Source organism: Helianthus annuus, chromosome 16, assembly GCF_002127325.2.
Source record: "Helianthus annuus cultivar XRQ/B chromosome 16, HanXRQr2.0-SUNRISE, whole genome shotgun sequence".
Lineage (NCBI taxonomy): Eukaryota > Viridiplantae > Streptophyta > Magnoliopsida > Asterales > Asteraceae > Helianthus > Helianthus annuus.
The window spans coordinates 193,620,416-193,640,888 of record NC_035448.2 but is presented as its reverse complement, the minus strand read 5'-3'; the positions used below and the strand labels follow the sequence as shown (position 1 = coordinate 193,640,888).

The following is a 20,473-nucleotide window of genomic DNA, read 5'->3' as shown; positions in this document are numbered from 1 at the left end:
TGTTTATCAAGTTCTACTAACTTACTAATCACCCACTATAGTGATTTTGATTTCTACAACTAACATGCAAGATTTTAACAAGAAATCATCTAGGGTTTGTCCCTAGACTTTACATTACTTCCAATTTCATGTTTTACAACACATAATCAAGCTCAACCTTCGATTTCAATCTCATGCAAGAATTTGAGTTGTATCAAAACAACCTAATTTGACATACCTTATGACCTTCTTGACGAGGAGATCACGATTCTATGTTTAGATTCCGATTTCAACTGAATTTTGGCCTTCAATTTGAGAGTTTTGTAGATTTTTAGGTTTTGGAAGTGTGGGTGTCGCCCCCTTCCTTCTGTTGATCGACCAGGCCTCATTTGAGGTGTTTGGTTTGTTTTATTTCACTAATATTAGTATTTTAAGTTTCTATTTTAACAACTTTAGTCCCTCCACTCTTATTTAGTTTATATTCTTGGCCTTTTAACTCATTCAAGTGTTACTACAAGACTCTTGACTAACTAGGTTATTTATCCTAGTTAGTTTATTCTTGTTTATTATACACTTTATAATTCTAGTATAAAGTTTTGAAATTTCGGGATGTTACAAGTCCACCCCCCTTAAAGAGGGTTTCATCCCCGAAACCGAATTACGTACCGAATAACGTAGGGTAGAGCCGTTGCATTTATTCTTCGGTCTCCCATGTAGTATCCGCACCCTTACGGTGTTCCCATTTAACCTTCACTTGGTTGATCTTTTTGTTTCTCAAACTCTTCACTTTACGATCTAGAATTGCAATTGGCCTTACCGCGTAGTTAAGGCTGTTATCCACCTCGATGTCGTTGTAGTGAACATGAGCAGTTTCGTCCGCTAAACATTTACGGAGATGTGACACGTGGAACGTGCTATGTACTCCACTCAACTCCTCAGGTAGCTCGAGACGGTATGCTACCTTTCCAACCCGTTCCACGATTTCAAATGGCCCAATAAATCTTGGGCTCAATTTTCCTCTTTTTCTATATCGAATTATCCCCTTCCACGGCGATACTTTCAACATTACCTTATCGCCCACTTGGAATTCTATTGGCCTCATTCGTTTATCCGCGTACGATTTTTGTCGATCCTGAGCTGCTTTTAAGTGAGTGCGGATTAAGTCGATCTTACCATTTGTAGCTTGGATTATATCAGTCTGAGCTAACCCCCGTGGACCAACTTCTCCCCAACAAACTAGGGTTCGGCACTTTCTACCATATAACATCTCGTATGGAGCCATTTTAATACTCGCGTGATAGCTGTTGTTATATGAGAATTCGACTAAGGGTAAATGGACATCCCAACTGCCCCCAAAGTCGATAATGCAAGCACGCAACATATCTTCCAAAGTTCGTATTGTTCTCTCACTTTGCCCATCCGTTTGGGGATGGTAAGCAGTGCTAATAAACAGCTTGGTTCCCATTTGTTCTTGGAAACCACGCCAAAAATCCGAAGTAAACCGGGTATCTCTGTCGGACACTATGGATATCGGTACTCTGTGACGCGCCACAATCTCGTTAGTATACACTTCTGACATCTTTTCTGATGTATAGGTCTCACGAATCTGAATAAAATGTGCACTTTTTGTCAATCGATCTACTACTACCCATATGGCGTCAAAACCACGGCTAGTTTTGGGCAGTTTAGTCAGCAGATCCATCGTAATTTGTTCCCACTTCCAAACTGGAATGTCTAATGGCTGCAGCTGACCGTATGGTTTTTGATGCTCTGCTTTGACTTGTAAACAAGTCAGGCACTTCTCCACATACTTCTGATATCTCTTTTCATTCCGGGCCACCAATAATTTTGTTTTAAATCATTATACATCTTGGTCGCCCCTGGATGTATCGAATAACGAGATTTATGGGCCTCGTCAAGTAAAAGTGCTTTGGCTCCACATGTATTGGGAACCCAAATTCTCCCAAATCGAGTTTTTAATCCTTGGTTGCCGTCCTCCAAGTCTTTTAACTGCCCTACTATTCTTTCCTTTTTCACATTCTCTTCTTTTATTGCTTCACTTTGAGATTTTCGAATTTGGTCGAGCAATCCCGATGTCACTATTAGTTGCATCGATCGGACTCGAATAGGCGCATAATCTGTCTTTCGGCTTAGCGCGTCCGCTACTACATTAGCCTTCCCGGGATGGTAATGTATATCACAATCAAAGTCTTTGACCGTCTCCAACCACCGCCTTTGCCTCATATTTAATTCCTTCTGATCGAAGAAATACTTTAGGCTTTTGTGGTCGGTAAAAATAGTGAACTTTACCCCGTACAGATAATGCCTCCATATTTTCAAGGCGAACACCACCGCCGCTAGCTCGAGGTCATGAGTAGGATATCTCTTTTCGTGAGTTTTCAGCTGCCTTGAGGCATAGGCTATAACCTTGCCTCGTTGCATCAGAACGCAACCAAGCCCCGAATGCGAGGCATCCGAGTAAACTATCATATCATCCGTTCCATCCGGTAATGACAATACCGGTGCTTGTGTCAATTTTTCCTTAAGCGTTTGAAACGCCTTTTCTTGGTCCTCGCCCCACATAAATTTCTCCTCCTTGCGGGTTAGTTCGGTCAGTGGCATGGCAATTTTGGAGAAATCTTGTATGAACCTCTGATAATAACCCGCAAGCCCCAAAAAGCTTCTGATTTCCGAAGGATTCCTCGGTGGATTCCATTTCGCCACGGCTTCTATTTTTGACGGGTCTACTAATACCCCGTTTGCATTGATGACGTGCCCAAGAAATTGCACCTCTCGCAACCAGAAGGCGCATTTTGAAAATTTTGCATACAACTTTTCCCTTCTGAGCGTCTCCAAGACTTCGTACAAATGTATTGCGTGTTCCGCTTCGTCCTTTGAGTATATTAAAATGTCGTCAATAAACACTATTACCGACTTATCTAACATGGACTTGCAGACCCGGTTCATGAGGTCCATGAAGGCCGCGGGCGCATTTGTTAACCCAAAGGACATCACCAAGAATTCGTAATGTCCGTACCGCGTACGGAAAGCCGTCTTCGGTATGTCTTCCTCCTTGACTCTCAACTGGTGGTACCCCGATCTAAGGTCGATCTTGGAGAACCATTTAGCACCTTGCAATTGATCGAATAACTCGTCAATTCTTGGAAGTGGATATCGATTTTTCACCGTGAGTTTGTTCAACTCGCGGTAATCGATGCACATACGCATACTCCCATCCTTTTTCTTAACAAACAACACCGGTGCGCCCCACGGTGACACACTTGGGCGAATAAAGCCTTTGTCGAGGAGATCTTGAATTTGAGACATTAACTCTTGCAATTCTGAGGGTGCAAGCCGATACGGCGCCTTGGCCACGGGTTTCGCGCCCGGAATCAATTCGATCCCGAACTCTATCTCCCGTTCCGGCTGTATTCCCGGTAGGTCTTCCGGGAACACATCGGCGTATTCGCGCACTACCGGCACGTCTTCAATCTTTAACGACCCTTTATTTGGTTCATTTGCGTATATCATGAATGCTCTACATCCGTGCTTCATGAGCTTATAAGCTTTTATCATTGAGCACATAACAGGTTTTCCTTCCTTCTCACCACGTATGATAACCGATTTCCCACTTGGAGATTTTAGTTTTATCTCCTTGCGGAAACACATGACTTTCGCATTATGTCGGGATAGCCAATCCATTCCGACCACTACTTGGAACTCTCCCATGGACATAGGAATTAAATCTATCGGGTATTCCTCATCATCTATGCTTATCTTACAATCTCGACATATATCACATACAAGGAAGCTTTTGTTGTCACCTATTTCTACCTCTAATGGCATAGGTAATTTTGTTAGTACAAAGGAAGGATGTCGAATAAGTCCATGTGAAATAAAGGACTTATTCGCACCCGTGTCAAATAGCACATGAGCAGGAATTGAATTTATGGCAAATATACCTGAGACCACATCGGGCTCCGTTTTCGCCTCCACTGCCGTTAGCTGGAAAGATCTAGCTTTTGCTTTTGGTGCTTCAGTGTGCGCACCCTTGTCTTCCCTCTTTCCGGACAATTCCGGACACTCGGATTTCTTGTGACCCGGCTGATAACATTTGTAGCATACCGAAACTTTCCCCGGGCACAATGCAGCCGTGTGCCCTGTCTTCCCGCATATAGGACACGGCTTGTCCTTAAACCGGCACTCACCCTTGTGCCCTTTCCCACATACTTTACAGCTTGGCGAGCTACTTTTTCCTTCTTGCTTCTTTGATGAGTCATTTACGCGTGCCTTTTTCGTGGGACTTGGATTAACCACTTGCGTCCTTCTTTCACCCTTCTCAATTTGTTTCTTCAACTCTATCTCTCTTTCCCGAGCGGCGTTGATGATTTCGATGAGGGTTTCGTATTTGGAGGGAGTCATGAACTCCCGATACTCCGCGCTTAGCATATTATAATAATAATACACCTTCTGTTCTTCGGTCGTCACCAATTCATCACAAAACCTTAATTTGTCAAGAAAGGTTCCCGTGATTTTATCAATGGATTCGCCCTTCTGCCTAAGCTGGATAAATTCTTCTTTGATTCGATTAATAACCGCCTTGGGACTGTGATGTTTAAGGAAGGGTACCTTAAACTCATCCCATGTCATCGCCTTCGCTTCTTCGCTACCGATTTCCTTTTTCTTATTATCCCACCAGTCTTTTGCTTGACCTCTCAGTTGACCCGTGCCATACGCCACGAAGTCATTCGCGTCACAGTGGGTTCTCTCAAATACCCCTTCTATATCACTTAACCACCTTTGGCACACTATCGGATCCACTTCTCCGTTGTAGAGTGGTGGTTTGCATGCCATAAATTCTTTGTACGAGCAACCCTTACGCTCTACCAATTTCTCCTTGGCTAAATTTGCATTATCCTCCAGTTTCTTTATCCTTTCATCCACCACTGATAACACCGTGGTTTGGATTTTATCGATGAAACCCGACAAACTATTCTCGATTGCTTTTCCTACCTCTTCAGCAATCACTTCTCTCATTTGTTCGGTGACTCTTGGCACCACTTCGTCATTTCCCTTATCCGTCATCTTTGAAACTGAAATGTTTACATTTACACGTTAAACATTTCGTTTATAACATTGCTTCTTTTGTTTTGGTTTAGTCAAGTTCTCAACTTGCTTTAACCGTTTAAATTTAGTGCACTTCCCGGGTTTAAGTGTGTTAACACACTCTTCCCATGCACTTTAATTTCCTTCTCATTCATATATAAGACATAATTTGTTAACATAATAAGTTAATTCTTACCGGACGATCGATCAAGTTTGAACCGAACACTTTTGTTGACAACCTTAAGCTCTGATACCAACTTGTAACACCCTTAATAATTTAACATAATTTAACTAAATATTTCATGAAACTTTATAAAAATCAGAGTTTACAAAAATACTTTCGAGTTTAATTCCATACACCCTTGTGATGATACCAACCACATCCAAGATATTGCATAACTAGATAAAAGCAACCCCTGCTAGTATACTAATCACTAGTTCGAGGGATTTAAAACATAATCAACAAAAGAAAGTACGACATGTTTAAAGTTTAGACAAAATTAAGTTTAGTGCGGAAGCTTCGAGTTATGTGTTCGGTTCTTGACATATACTTGATCGCCATCCGGGAGGACCTCATTCATACCTGAAGTCAAACACTAAAAACATTAGTTTGGACTTAAATAAGTTACATATAAACAATTCCCGACATCAAAAATCAACGAACAAAACATAATTTTTCTGGGTTCCACCGTAACTTACGGTGTCACCGTAAGTTACGGTGAAGCTGGAATGTCTTTGGTTCTGCCGTAACTCAGGAAGATCTCACCGTAATAGTTTGAGCTCCACCGTAAATTACGGTGGAACCGTAATTTACGGTGGGCTCTGCACATTTACCCTTTAGCTATTTTTCCACTTTACATGTTTATAACTTTTTACTCGCTTGTCCGTTTTAGCCGATTCTTTTTACTATGAGTCCGAAATAACATTACGGATTCAACCATGTAAATTTTATATCGCGGAAACCAAGATACCCACAATTGGTTCACAATTTCCTTATTCCCATTATTCGACCCGTTAGTGTGAGTGCATCGCACCTCTTTTCATTCTTAAAATCCCCTTAAACATAATTACCCAATTACCCGGGCTCACCTACTTGGTGTTTTCACGCCAATTCCATGGCTTTGCAAATTCCTCTAGGGCAATTACTTGATTACTCGGAATTCCAACATTCCTTTTCAAACAATCCATTTTCCTTTAACATTATAGTTTGACCCATATCCCGGGTTCTTATGCTTGAATTCGATATCACCAAATCATTAGTATAGCACAATTTATCATTTAACAAGGTAGGAGACTTTCAAGTCTCTACTCTCGTAATTCTTTTTAAAAAAAACATCATTTTGACCCGTTTGGCTAACTAGTGAAAACTATCACTTTGTTGACATACCAAACTGAATTCCAAGTTCTTATTTTGACCCGTTTGATGGTCGGGTGTACTTCGTCACTTAAACGACACATCAAATGCATCCTTTACACTACAACATCAATTACATATCAAACCAAAGCATTTAAGCATAACTTAACGGGACTAAGTCACGTACCTTCAAAGCACACCTTTTCCGCGGGTATCACCTCCGGCGTGTCCACTTGACGTTCCGGATTCCTTGCCTAAAGAGTCCAACTCATAACAAGATTAGAACTCTTTTTCATAAGCTTTAACGCATTCATTCATTAGATATGTAAATCTGCGTTTTTAGCAATCTTTAACATTTTAATCCTCATTTAGGCGTTTTATCAAACACCTTGCGGGTCAGATTTTTACATGATCTAAACCAAGTTCATAACTTGAATTTATCACTCAAATCAACTTCAATTAGACAATATACACATATTTTAACATCAACAATTTCAGAGATTATCTCACAATTTCAGTTTTCACTAGAACAAGAGTCTTAATCCTAGTGTTTATCAAGTTCTACTAACTTACTAATCACCCACTATAGTGATTTTGATTTCTACAACTAACATGCAAGATTTTAACAAGAAATCATCTAGGGTTTGTCCCTAGACTTTACATTACTTCCAATTTCATGTTTTACAACACATAATCAAGCTCAACCTTCGATTTCAATCTCATGCAAGAATTTGAGTTGTATCTGTCACACCCCGATTTCCACGTGTCTCACCAGTGGGCCCGGTGGGGGATTACCGTGACGATGTTGGCAACAATATAGTCAAACCACACAATTATATAATGCACAGCGGAAGCTTAAAGATAAATATACTGTATAGTATCCCTAAACGATGCTCGTACCTTCAAACGAATAAATCACGGATCGTACGGAAGCGGAACGCAGAAGAAAGTGAGAAATTACAAACCACAGGGGTTAACTGTGTCAACATGTTTAATTATACCTCTGAGTGACCCTTTAACGTTCCCAAGGCTTCGTAACAATATTATACGCTCACTAGAATATACTGTAAAAATTCCGCGAAGTTCCGTTTTAAAACGAGAGGGTTATACTCAAATTCGTATGAGAAGGGTTAAAAGCGTCAATAATGAAAGTTAAGGCTTTCTGAATAATTAATAAACTAACCGGGGACTTAATAACGCGGGTAAATATCACGAGGTCCCTAGTTGTAATTAACCGAGGGCCAAACCGCAAAGTTACCCCTTCAAACCCGAAAGGTCAGGTAAATCATTACGAAAGATTTCGTTATTAATTACCAGATTTTGTCATCATTACAAAAAGATTTAAAAATCCTGAAATTCTAACCTCAGGCGGCCCGCGTGAAGTTTTGGGTTAAGTTGAGGCGGGCCGCGAGCCTCCTCTTTTTCTCGCCTGATTTTTAAAACTCAGGCGGCCCGCGTACAAAAGCATGGATTCCCCCATGCGGGCCGCGTCGGGCGCCCAGATGCAGAAACATGCTTAACTTGGCTGTTCAGCCTTCCAAGAGCCATCATATGCATTTAAACACCTCCAAATGACCCCTAAACGACCCCTAACACTAAGGACAAGTGTTGATCAGTTGTGGTGTGTGCTAGACTTTGTTGTCAATCAATTGTGGTGCTTGAAACCACTATATAAAGCCTAAGTTGCAACCATAAGTTCACACCCCATCATCTGCATCATTTGGTCATTTCTGGAGCTCCAACTTCCTCTCAAGTGGTCACACTTGGTGCATAGGACCTCAGTAAGTGTTCCACTCCTTTCCCATTTGAGCTTTAACTTAGTTTTAGCTTAAAGTCGATCCGTCGTAACTAACGGTCGACTTAGCGATAACTCACAAATGATTCAGTGAATTGTCGAATCAAGAATGGTTATTTGTTGGTAATTATGTGGGTAATAAACCTCTAAAAGGGTTCCCACTGATCACCACTCTAACTATGTCAAATGTCGAGTCAAACGTGCACCCAAAAAGTCAACAGAATGTCGTTTTGACGAATCTTGCATAATCTGTAATGTATATACTATGGAACCTGTTTTGATGATCATAAAACATGATATTAAGTATATAAACTTATTTGCGCTCGTTTGAATCGACCATTTGCTATATTAACCCGGTTCGGAGCCGAATGTCGCAAAAGTTTGACTTTTGCATTGACTTCAGTTCTGACCCGTTTTAGTGAGGTATAGATATGCCTTAGGACTCTCTTCGGACCAGGTCACGTGATGGTATAACCCTCTGTGACCGGTTCATCATTTGTCCGAGTCTTTTACGCATTTCCGTTAATCGCCTAAAAGTTGACCGTAACGCCCTTTTTAAAATAAAACGAGTATTTCGGACACGTGAACGGACCATAACCTTGCTCACTAAATTATAAGCATGTCCTTAAAGTCTCACGTCAATCCGAGGTCTAGAATAGGAGTTATGCTAAATAGCGCAATAAAAATAAACTATTGTGATAAACGGCGCAATTAGCATAACACCTATCTAAACCAAGATTTCGTCACCAAAACTTTTACCCACTGTGGTAAAATAATATTTTGAGAATTTTAAAGATTTTTAATAATTTTTCCTTGCTCATAACCTGCGGTTATGGCTACGGTTCGGTTAATACCGAATATGCCCTTTTTGGCCAAAACGGGAGTTCTACAAGGTCTTTTGACCCGATTCCAGTTGCTACTGGTTTTTAAATAATAAATAAAGTATTTTAAGCTTTATAAACTGTTCGGGAAACTCAGATTTCCTGTAGAACTCTAAAATCCCTTTTAAAAGTCTTTAAAGTGACCGAAAAGCCCCTACGGGGCATAATATAAACTTAAACTCGTTACGGGCGTCACGGAAGGTATCCTACTGATACCAAAATACTTTTAAGGCATATTGACTTAGGAAACAAGCGTAGGACTCTCACGGTTACCCGTTACGCCTATTGCGCGCACGGTTCGGCTTATGTAACTAGTTTACATAAATTAGCCGATACGGGTCAAACCATATCATTTCAACCCCAAAATCTAGAATATGAATATTAAACCCATATAAAACAAGTCTCCGAACTTGTTGGGTGAGAACCACATTCCATTCACGGTTTTCGCCTTTCCGCGCGATTAAACCGTATCTATCTTTTGAAACCAACCGATCTAGGCTACGGCTAATATGAAGACCCGTTAGGATTCTAATAGGTTATCTTGAAAACCTTCGTTCCAGAATAAGGAGCCCCAGTAAAAGATATCAGTGATTTAATTGATTAAGGAATATACATTGCAAAGGTAAATACTTTTAACTTATTTTCCCTTATACGGGCTTGGGATACGGTATTTTTAAATATACCGCTTGGTCGGGTGTAGAAACCTTTTAATCAGAGATGATTAAATTGCATAATCCCGTTTTAATCTGTATTGATTGATAACAAATAACGTTGGGGGTTAATGACCGTGTCCTGGATATCCTTGGCTCATTTTAAAAAGTGAATGGCCACGACGTAAGCACAAGGTGTAGGCAAAACACCTCCTGTTGCGTATGTATAACGTATACTCACTCGTGAGAGTATTCTTCTTGTGAGATTATATTTGTGGTGTGTCGATTAATCTTGTCCGGCTTGTATTGTATAATCACCGGCCCTAAATGTTGGACAACCATGTAAATCGGATACAAGATTTTTATTAACAAAATTGTCCCAAGTATAAAAGATTAATTTTGCCTTTGGGCATTTTAATCAACGTGTCAAAATATTTTGTGCCTTTTGCACTCAAATCAATTTTCCCAACTCTTTTCAAAGGAGTCGGTTGAATGTATTTACCAGTGTAAACTGACGTATTTTCCCCAAAAAGATTAAGTGCAGGTACCTAAACGTAAATTGGCTGGTATTAGCTCCCTAGCATCGTGATAAGTCTCGCAAGCTTGATTGCAGTATCTGATGGAACAATATTTTATTATTATTTTGATCCGCTGTGGATATATTCGACTTCTGTAATACATTTGATATTGCAACCAGAGGTTGAAGTATATATTTATCTTTAAGCTTCCGCTGTGCATTATATAATTGTGTGGTTTGACTATATTGTTGCCAACATCGTCACGGTAATCCCCCACCGGGCCCACTGGTGAGACACGTGGAAATCGGGGTGTGAAAGGTTGGTATCAGAGCCAACATTGAGTGAATTAAACACTATCCTAATGTGTTTAATCTCAGTGACACAATTGCACATACTTGAGTCTAGACTTAACATAGGATTACTCCCGACTCTAATCTGAAATTTATTGCTTCCAATTATTTTTATATATTGGATACGTCGCCAAGAGAAGAAGCCGTAATAGGAGTTCTCCATACCCGGGGTCCTGAGATGCGGAGCTTCGTACCGCGACTAAAATGAAACGAACACCCGAGGAGAATGCAGTCAAAAATAATAATAAAGAAGAAACTCCTCTTATTAAAAATCGTTTTCTTAATTAGTCCCTATAAGGACATAATTATCCTTCAGTCCTTACGGGCCATGCAAATTTTCATATAAGACAAAAGGCAGTGGTGGTCTATGACTCCCTGTCAGAAAAAGGTAATGAACTAGGTTCAAACCTCAAATACTTTGATTCTCTGAAATCATAACATATAAATTATATATGTCCGTGTGACTAAGCCTTTTGTGCTATTATTAAATGCCTCGATCCTAGACGATCAAGGCTTATAAATTAAACTTGTCCACGAGACTAAGCCTTTTGTGCTATTACTAAATGCCTCGATCCCAGACGATCATGGCTTATAAATTAAACTTGTCCGTGTGACTAAGCCTTTGTGCTACTACTAAATGCCTCGATCCCAGACGATCATGGCTTATAAAACTTGTCTACGCGACTAGGCCATTTGTGCTAATATTAAATTATAAATTAGGATTTATGATAAAATCCTAAATAAAAATGAATATCCTTCCTTCCCTGCCAGTAGGCATTTTTAAAAGGAATCTTAAAGGTGAAATCTAGCCTACGCGGCCAAGAGGGTGAAACCTACCCAAGGGATTCAAATCCTTGTTAACACCTAAAAACGTGTTAGCACTCCTGACAAATGTGATTCGATAAAATCACAGCAGTCATCCTTATTTTGGATTCTTCCAATTTTCTTATCTAGTCTAGTGATCTTGAGATCATGGCTTGTGTCATCCTATAAGATGATCACGTTATAAACATCCGATAGTGATGAAGTGCCTACGGGCTAAACTTGTTGTCCGATAAGACAACGACAATGGTGGTCTGTGACCTCCTGTCTGAAAGTGTTGGACCAGGTCCAAGCATAATAGTCGGTAGGATCCATACGATCTCGACTAATAGCATCTGAGAAGATGATCATATTATAACCATCCCTCAGAAGGGAAATGCCCACGGGCTATACCTATTGTCCTAAAAGACAAAAGACAGTTGAAGTCTACAACTCCCTGTCAAGAGAAGGTAATGAACGTGATTCAAACCTTAAATGCCTCGATTCTCTGAAATCATGGCTTACAAAAATTTAGAATTGTCCTTGTGACTAGGCCTTATGCGCCACTTCAATATCCTTAAATGTTTTATAACTAGGATAAATTAAAATGGAAAATACTAATTAAATATAACTAACAAGTTAACCAATATGGTTTATATTACCATGGTTGATAAATCGTCAAAGATGATGATTCCATAATAATCTCTGAATAAATCATTGTTAATATTTATGTAGCAATCAAGCTACATGGCTGGATTAGATGAAGCTAACAGTCACTTGAAGGGCAACAATGATGCTACCAGAATTAATGTAACTGGAGCAGAACTGCAGGCAATAATAGATTATGCTGTTACTCGAGCTCTTGATCGACAGTATGATGAACCAAATGATACCCACTCCAAGACTCTATCTATGGCTTGTAATAAGCCCACTCCTAAAACGCATGAGTCAAGGGAGGACGATGTCCATGACTTGTCAAATCAAGGGAGTATTCCGTCTAGACAAGTTGTGTTTCATCAAGAGGCATCAGTTAAGACCTGTTCATATAAATATTTTGTCTCCTGCAAGCCCAGAGACTTTACAGGAGAAAATGGGGCCATCGATTGCATGACATGGCGTGATGAAATGGACGCTGTTGTTGACATCAGCGATTGTGCGGAGCAAGATGTTGTGAAATTTGTTTCACAATCATTTAAAGGAGAAGCGTTGGCATGGTGGAGGTCATTACTACAAGCCACGGGGAAGATTCTACTCTACAACTTATCTTGGGGTCAATTTGTTGCATTAGTCAAAGAAAACTATTGCCCTCAGCATGAGGTAGAAAAGATAGAATCGGACTTCCTGACCTTGGTCATGGAAAATTTGAACTGTCAGGCATACGTGACAAGTTTCAACACTATGTCCCGCCTAGTTCCTTATTTAGTCACCCCTGAACCTAAACGCATAACGCGTTTCATTGGAGGCCTAGCACCAGAGATAAAAGGAAATGTTAAAGCATCTAGGCCAACCACATATAGGTCCGCGGTGGACTTATCCCTATCTCTCACCTTAGATGCAATCAGATTTAAGTCTGTTAAGGCTTCTGGCGAGAGAAGAAGGGAAAGAGAGGAGGAAAACTCTCATCAAACTAACAAGAAGAAGAAGGAAAGCTCGGAGCGTGGGAAAGATTCTGAGTTTGGAAAGAACTCGAGTCCGCCTGATAACAAACCCAAATGCAGTAACTGCAAAAAGCAACATTTTGGAAAATGTACAATCAACCCACGTGCTAAATTGTGTGGAATTTGCAAGACCAAGGGTCACAAAACCTTAGACTGCAAGGGGTTAAAGAACGCCACATGTTACAATTGCAACGAGGAAGGGCACATCAAAACCAGCTGCCCAGAGCTTATAAAGAAGCCGGGAGAGGCCAGGAAAATAAACGCATGAATCTTCAGGATGAACGCCCAGGGGATAATGCAGTATGATATATATATAGCAGGTACCTTCCTTATCAAACAGTATGCAGAAATTAATTACCACTGGCACATATAACTCTATAATGAATAATGATTGTTGAGAATTATTGTCTCCGTCTGATAGGACTCCTATCGTTTAATCCGAGATGAAAAATTTGTCGTTAATACTTAAGAAAACACTCCAACGAATCCTAGATTGATGTCTGTATCTATTAGGAATCGCTCTTTTCTAATATCCTTATGGCAAGCTTTCGAGCTATCCAAAATTCATCAATATAACAAAGACGGATGTGACATTTTGATCCCCTGTCAACAAGATGATGAATTAGGCCCAAACCTTAAATGCCGTTGATGGTCCCACGTGACCTAGGCTAAACATAATGAATATATATTTAATAACATTCATTGAGAATGTTAGTACTATATTAACCAATATGGTCTATAAATGCCATGGTTAGTATATGTTAAGGCCATCAGGATGAAGAATAGCAGTTGTTGGATTGCGACTAAGAAATTGTTTTATTGGTGTTAGGAACCCACATCGAGTATGGCAAACTCGGATAAGACAACAGTCAATCGCGCCATTGATGACGCGACGCATGCTAATGATGCTGAAATTGTAAGCCTTAGAATTTCCAAGGATGTTCTTCAGACCATGATAGACGCAGCCGTTAGAAAAGCTGTGAAGAAGGTTGTGAAAAAGTTAAAGGAACCCCTTGTGGCTCGGTCCAAGTTTGACCTAGGACCACCTTTCCTTACTCCTAAGGAGGATCTTGTTCATGCCTCTGATGCAAAGGATGAACTAAAAAGGAAAAGGGATGTGGACAACTCCCAGAGTTCCAAGAAAAAGAACAAACAAAAGTCCGACCAGAAACCAGAATGTGAGACCTGCAAGAAGCGCCATTATGGGAAATGCAGGTTCGAACCAAAATCTAAATCACAGCCCAGGACTTGTGGAATCTGCAAGTCTAAGGGACATAAAACGTTGGACTGCAAGGACATGAAGAATGCCGTCTGTTTCGGCTGTAATGAGAAAGGCCACATCAAGACTACGTGCCCTAAAAATGTCAAAGGAAATGCGGCGGAGGAATTAAAGCCTAAAATTGAAGACGCCTAAAATGCCTGAGCTAGTCCATAAATAATGGCAACAGGTATATTCCTTGGCATTTTATCAGTAATTTAAATACTAAGAGTTTATTTTGGTTCGGATACCAGTAAATTCTTCATAAACAGTAATCTTAGAGAACTTTTATATTAGCCACAAGGTATAAATCATCGAGAAAACCTTAGTAACCTATTCTTCTAGTATCGACAAGGAATCCTTCCGAAAAATCTAAGAGTCCTCTTTCTTCGCATAGAGTACAACAACATATGTTATTTTTATTTTCTTCCTTCATTTTTCTCTCTTCTATCGCCTGCGAATGCCAAACTATGTTTGATAAAAGTGCCATATGAGGATTGGCGTATTCTAGTGTGTTCCATAGATTACTTCCATGCCTGATCAGTATGGAGGTTTAATACATGGAACCCCTGAGATATCCCAATGGTTATATTGTACTAGAGTCGACTAGTAGTATTCAAGGAAGATATCCATAATATAGTTAATTGACACGAGCAATGATGGGTGAACTGGAGTCTGAGATATGGAAATCTTTATAACCTCCTCGTATCTTGACTACATCCTCTTAAGTTTTCCCTGCTTACCTCCTGGAAGGCAGGTAGAATTAATTTTAACATCCCGCTGTGGGCTGGAGTATTACGAAAACTCCATAATGCTTATAAAACAATCGAAACCTTGATTAAGTAGGATTTGAGATATAGGCTCATATAGCCTGACTCAATATTCAGAAAGTTTTATGTTATTAAATAAGAAAGACGGTTCATATTGCTTATATATTAGTGACCGCAACCCTAATTAAGCAAAAACTGAGAATTGCCATAAGATGCCCAGGATCTAAAGGCAATTTATTGGTGGATGGGCTTGAAAAAGTCTGTAGCCGCCCATGTAGCAAAGTGCTTGACTTGTGCTCAAGTCAAGGCCGAGCACCAAAAGCCATCTGGCTTGCTACAACAGCCTGAACTTCCCGAATGGAAGTGGGAATGCGTAACTATGGACTTCATAACCAAGTTACCCAAAACCAGGAAAGGAAACAATACAATATGGGTCATAGTCGATAGGCTGACTAAATCAGCTCATTTTCTACCCATCAAGGAGACGTATAGCTCCGATATGTTAGCCCAACTTTATGTTGATAAGATTGTAGCCTTACACGGCATACCTGTGTCTATTATCTCCGACAGGGATACTAGATACACATCTCATTTCTGGAAAAGTTTCCAGCAATCTTTGGGCACGCGTTTAAACTTTAGTACGGCTTACCATCCACAGACGGACGGTCAAAGTGAGCGTACTATCCAAACGCTAGAAGACATGCTTCGTGCATGTGCGGTCGATTTAGGTGGTAACTGGGATAAAAACCTACCCCTGATCGAATTCTCCTACAATAATAGCTACCACACCAGCATAAAGGCTGCGCCTTTTGAGGCATTATATGGTAGGAAATGCAGGTCGCCTGTTTGTTGGGCGGAAGTAGGAGAGGTTCAATTATCAGGACCAGAGATTGTTTTCCAAGACAACGGACAAGATTGTCCAGGTCCGGGAACGTCTCAAGGCTGCCCGTGATAGGCAGAAGAGCTACGCTGATCCAAAGCGTAAGGATTTTCACTTCGAAGTGGGTGAAAAGTTATTACTTAAAGTATCACCCTGGAAGGGGATGATGCGTTTCGGCAAGAAAGGCAAACTGAGTCCGAGATACATAGGACCTTTTCAGGTCATTGAATGAGTCGGATCAGTCGCCTATAAGTTGAACTTGCCTGAAGAGCTCAATGGAATTCACAATGTGTTCCACATCTGCAATCTCAAAAAGTGCTTCGCCGACGAGTCGTTGGTGATTCCACACACAGATGTGCATATAGATGAGAGCTTAAAGTTCATAGAAAAACCTTTGTCGATTGAAGATCGACGGGTGAAGAAGCTTCGCAGAAAGCACGTACCGATTGTAAAAGTCAAATAGGATGCTCGTAGAGGTCCCGAACATACGTGGGAAGTCGAAGCTACAATGAAAAAAAAAATACCCCTATTTATTTGAGTAAATCTCGGGTCGAGATTTATTTTAAGGGGGTGAGGATGTAACACCTCGAAATTTTTGCGTCCAATAATGTGCCGACACGTGTCCTAAGTTTACACGTGGCATTAATATTAAATAAAGGACTAATGTTGACAAACCTTGAAAGTATATAAATTCGAGGGTTATAAATGTCAAACAAAGATAAATATACTGTATAGTATCCCTAAACGATGCTCGTACCTTCAAACGAATAAATCACGGATCGTACGGAAGCGGAACGCAGAAGAAAGTGAGAAATTACAAACCACAGGGGTTAACTGTGTCAACATGTTTAATTATACCTCTGAGTGACCCTTTAACGTTCCCAAGGCTTCGTAACAATATTATACGCTCACTAGAATATACTGTAAAAATTCCGCGAAGTTCCGTTTTAAAACGAGAGGGTTATACTCAAATTCGTATGAGAAGGGTTAAAAGCGTCAATAATGAAAGTTAAGGCTTTCTGAATAATTAATAAACTAACCGGGGACTTAATAACGCGGGTAAATATCACGAGGTCCCTAGTTGTAATTAACCGAGGGCCAAACCGCAAAGTTACCCCTTCAAACCCGAAAGGTCAGGTAAATCATTACGAAAGATTTCGTTATTAATTACCAGATTTTGTCATCATTACAAAAAGATTTAAAAATCCTGAAATTCTAACCTCAGGCGGCCCGCGTGAAGTTTTGGGTTAAGTTGAGGCGGGCCGCGAGCCTCCTCTTTTTCTCGCCTGATTTTTAAAACTCAGGCGGCCCGCGTACAAAAGCATGGATTCCCCCATGCGGGCCGCGTCAGGCGCCCAGATGCAGAAACATGCTTAACTTGGCTGTTCAGCCTTCCAAGAGCCATCATCTGCATTTAAACACCTCCAAATGACCCCTAAACGACCCCTAACACTAAGGACAAGTGTTGATCAGTTGTGGTGTGTGCTAGACTTTGTTGTCAATCAATTGTGGTGCTTGAAACCACTATATAAAGCCTAAGTTGCAACCATAAGTTCACACCCCATCATCTGCATCATTTGGTCATTTCTGGAGCTCCAACTTCCTCTCAAGTGGTCACACTTGGTGCATAGGACCTCAGTAAGTGTTCCACTCCTTTCCCATTTGAGCTTTAACTTAGTTTTAGCTTAAAGTCGATCCGTCGTAACTAACGGTCGACTTAGCGATAACTCACAAATGATTCAGTGAATTGTCGAATCAAGAATGGTTATTTGTTGGTAATTATGTGGGTAATAAACCTCTAAAAGGGTTCCCACTGATCACCACTCTAACTATGTCAAATGTCGAGTCAAACGTGCACCCAAAAAGTCAACAGAATGTCGTTTTGACGAATCTTGCATAATCTGTAATGTATATACTATGGAACCTGTTTTGATGATCATAAAACATGATATTAAGTATATAAACTTATTTGCGCTCGTTTGAATCGACCATTTGCTATATTCACCCGGTTCGGAGCCGAATGTCGCAAAAGTTTGACTTTTGCATTGACTTCAGTTCTGACCCGTTTTAGTGAGGTATAGATATGCCTTAGGACTCTCTTCGGACCAGGTCACGTGATGGTATAACCCTCTGTGACCGGTTCATCATTTGTCCGAGTCTTTTACGCATTTCCGTTAATCGCCTAAAAGTTGACCGTAACGCCCTTTTTAAAATAAAACGAGTATTTCGGACACGTGAACGGACCATAACCTTGCTCACTAAATTATAAGCATGTCCTTAAAGTCTCACGTCAATCCGAGGTCTAGAATAGGAGTTATGCTAAATAGCGCAATAAAAATAAACTATTGTGATAAACGGCGCAATTAGCATAACACCTATCTAAACCAAGATTTCGTCACCAAAACTTTTACCCACTGTGGTAAAATAATATTTTGAGAATTTTAAAGATTTTTAATAATTTTTACCTTGCTCATAACCTGCGGTTATGGCTACGGTTCGGTTAATACCGAATATGCCCTTTTTGGCCAAAACGGGAGTTCTACAAGGTCTTTTGACCCGATTCCAGTTGCTACTGGTTTTTAAATAATAAATAAAGTATTTTAAGCTTTATAAACTGTTCGGGAAACTCAGATTTCCTGTAGAACTCTAAAATCCCTTTTAAAAGTCTTTAAAGTGACCGAAAAGCCCCTACGGGGCATAATATAAACTTAAACTCGTTACGGGCGTCACGGAAGGTATCCTACTGATACCAAAATACTTTTAAGGCATATTGACTTAGGAAACAAGCGTAGGACTCTCACGGTTACCCGTTACGCCTATTGCGCGCACGGTTCGGCTTATGTAACTAGTTTACATAAATTAGCCGATACGGGTCAAACCATATCATTTCAACCCCAAAATCTAGAATATGAATATTAAACCCATATAAAACAAGTCTCCGAACTTGTTGGGTGAGAACCACATTCCATTCACGGTTTTCGCCTTTCCGCGCGATTAAACCGTATCTATCTTTTGAAACCAACCGGTCTAGGCTACGGCTAATATGAAGACCCGTTAGGATTCTAATAGGTTATCTTGAAAACCTTCGTTCCAGAATAAGGAGCCCCAGTAAAAGATATCAGTGATTTAATTGATTAAGGAATATACATTGCAAAGGTAAATACTTTTAACTTATTTTCCCTTATACGGGCTTGGGATACGGTATTTTTAAATATACCGCTTGGTCGGGTGTAGAAACCTTTTAATCAGAGATGATTAAATTGCATAATCCCGTTTTAATCTGTATTGATTGATAACAAATAACGTTGGGGGTTAATGACCGTGTCCTGGATATCCTTGGCTCATTTTAAAAAGTGAATGGCCACGACGTAAGCACAAGGTGTAGGCAAAACACCTCCTGTTGCGTATGTATAACGTATACTCACTCGTGAGAGTATTCTTCTTGTGAGATTATATTTGTGGTGTGTCGATTAATCTTGTCCGGCTTGTATTGTATAATCACCGGCCCTAAATGTTGGACAACCATGTAAATCGGATACAAGATTTTTATTAACAAAATTGTCCCAAGTATAAAAGATTAATTTTGCCTTTGGGCATTTTAATCAACGTGTCAAAATATTTTGTGCCTTTTGCACTCAAATCAATTTTCCCAACTCTTTTCAAAGGAGTCGGTTGAATGTATTTACCAGTGTAAACTGACGTATTTTCCCCAAAAAGATTAAGTGCAGGTACCTAAACGTAAATTGGCTGGTATTAGCTCCCTAGCATCGTGATAAGTCTCGCAAGCTTGATTGCAGTATCTGATGGAACAATATTTTATTATTATTTTGATCCGCTGTGGATATATTCGACTTCTGTAATACATTTGATATTGCAACCAGAGGTTGAAGTATATATTTATCTTTAAGCTTCCGCTGTGCATTATATAATTGTGTGGTTTGACTATATTGTTGCCAACATCGTCACGGTAATCCCCCACCGGGCCCACTGGTGAGACACGTGGAAATCGGGGTGTGACAGTATCAAAACAACCTAATTTGACATACCTTATGACCTTCTTGACGAGGAGATCACGATTCTATGTTTAGATTCCGATTTCAACTGAATTTTGGCCTTCAATTTGAGAGTTTAGTATATTTTTAGGTTTTGGAAGTGTGGGTGTCGCCCCCTTCCTTCTGTTGATCGACCAGGCCTCATTTGAGGTGTTTGGTTTGTTTTATTTCACTAATATTAGTATTTTAAGTTTCTATTTTAACAACTTTAGTCCCTCCACTCTTATTTAGTTTATATTCTTGGCCTTTTAACTCATTCAAGTGTTACTACAAGACTCTTGACTAACTAGGTTATTTATCCTAGTTAGTTTATTCTTGTTTATTATACACTTTATAATTCTAGTATAAAGTTTTGAAATTTCAGGATGTTACACTCATGCCGATAAAAAGCCGGAATCCACATGTATCTCATCGAAAACAT

At 40.0% G+C, this 20,473-nt stretch overlaps 1 long non-coding RNA gene across 1 annotated transcript; it reads right to left on the bottom strand.

Annotated features, from left to right (window-relative positions):
- Nucleotides 1–5,545: 5,545 nt before the first annotated feature.
- LOC118488031 lies at nucleotides 5,546–20,162 on the bottom strand. Its single transcript, XR_004883301.1, has 3 exons — nucleotides 20,047–20,162; nucleotides 6,627–6,693; nucleotides 5,546–5,668 (listed from the first exon to the last, which is right to left on the bottom strand). It is a non-coding gene; the product is annotated as an uncharacterized LOC118488031 (long non-coding RNA).
- Between the last annotated feature and the right edge of the window lie 311 nt (nucleotides 20,163–20,473).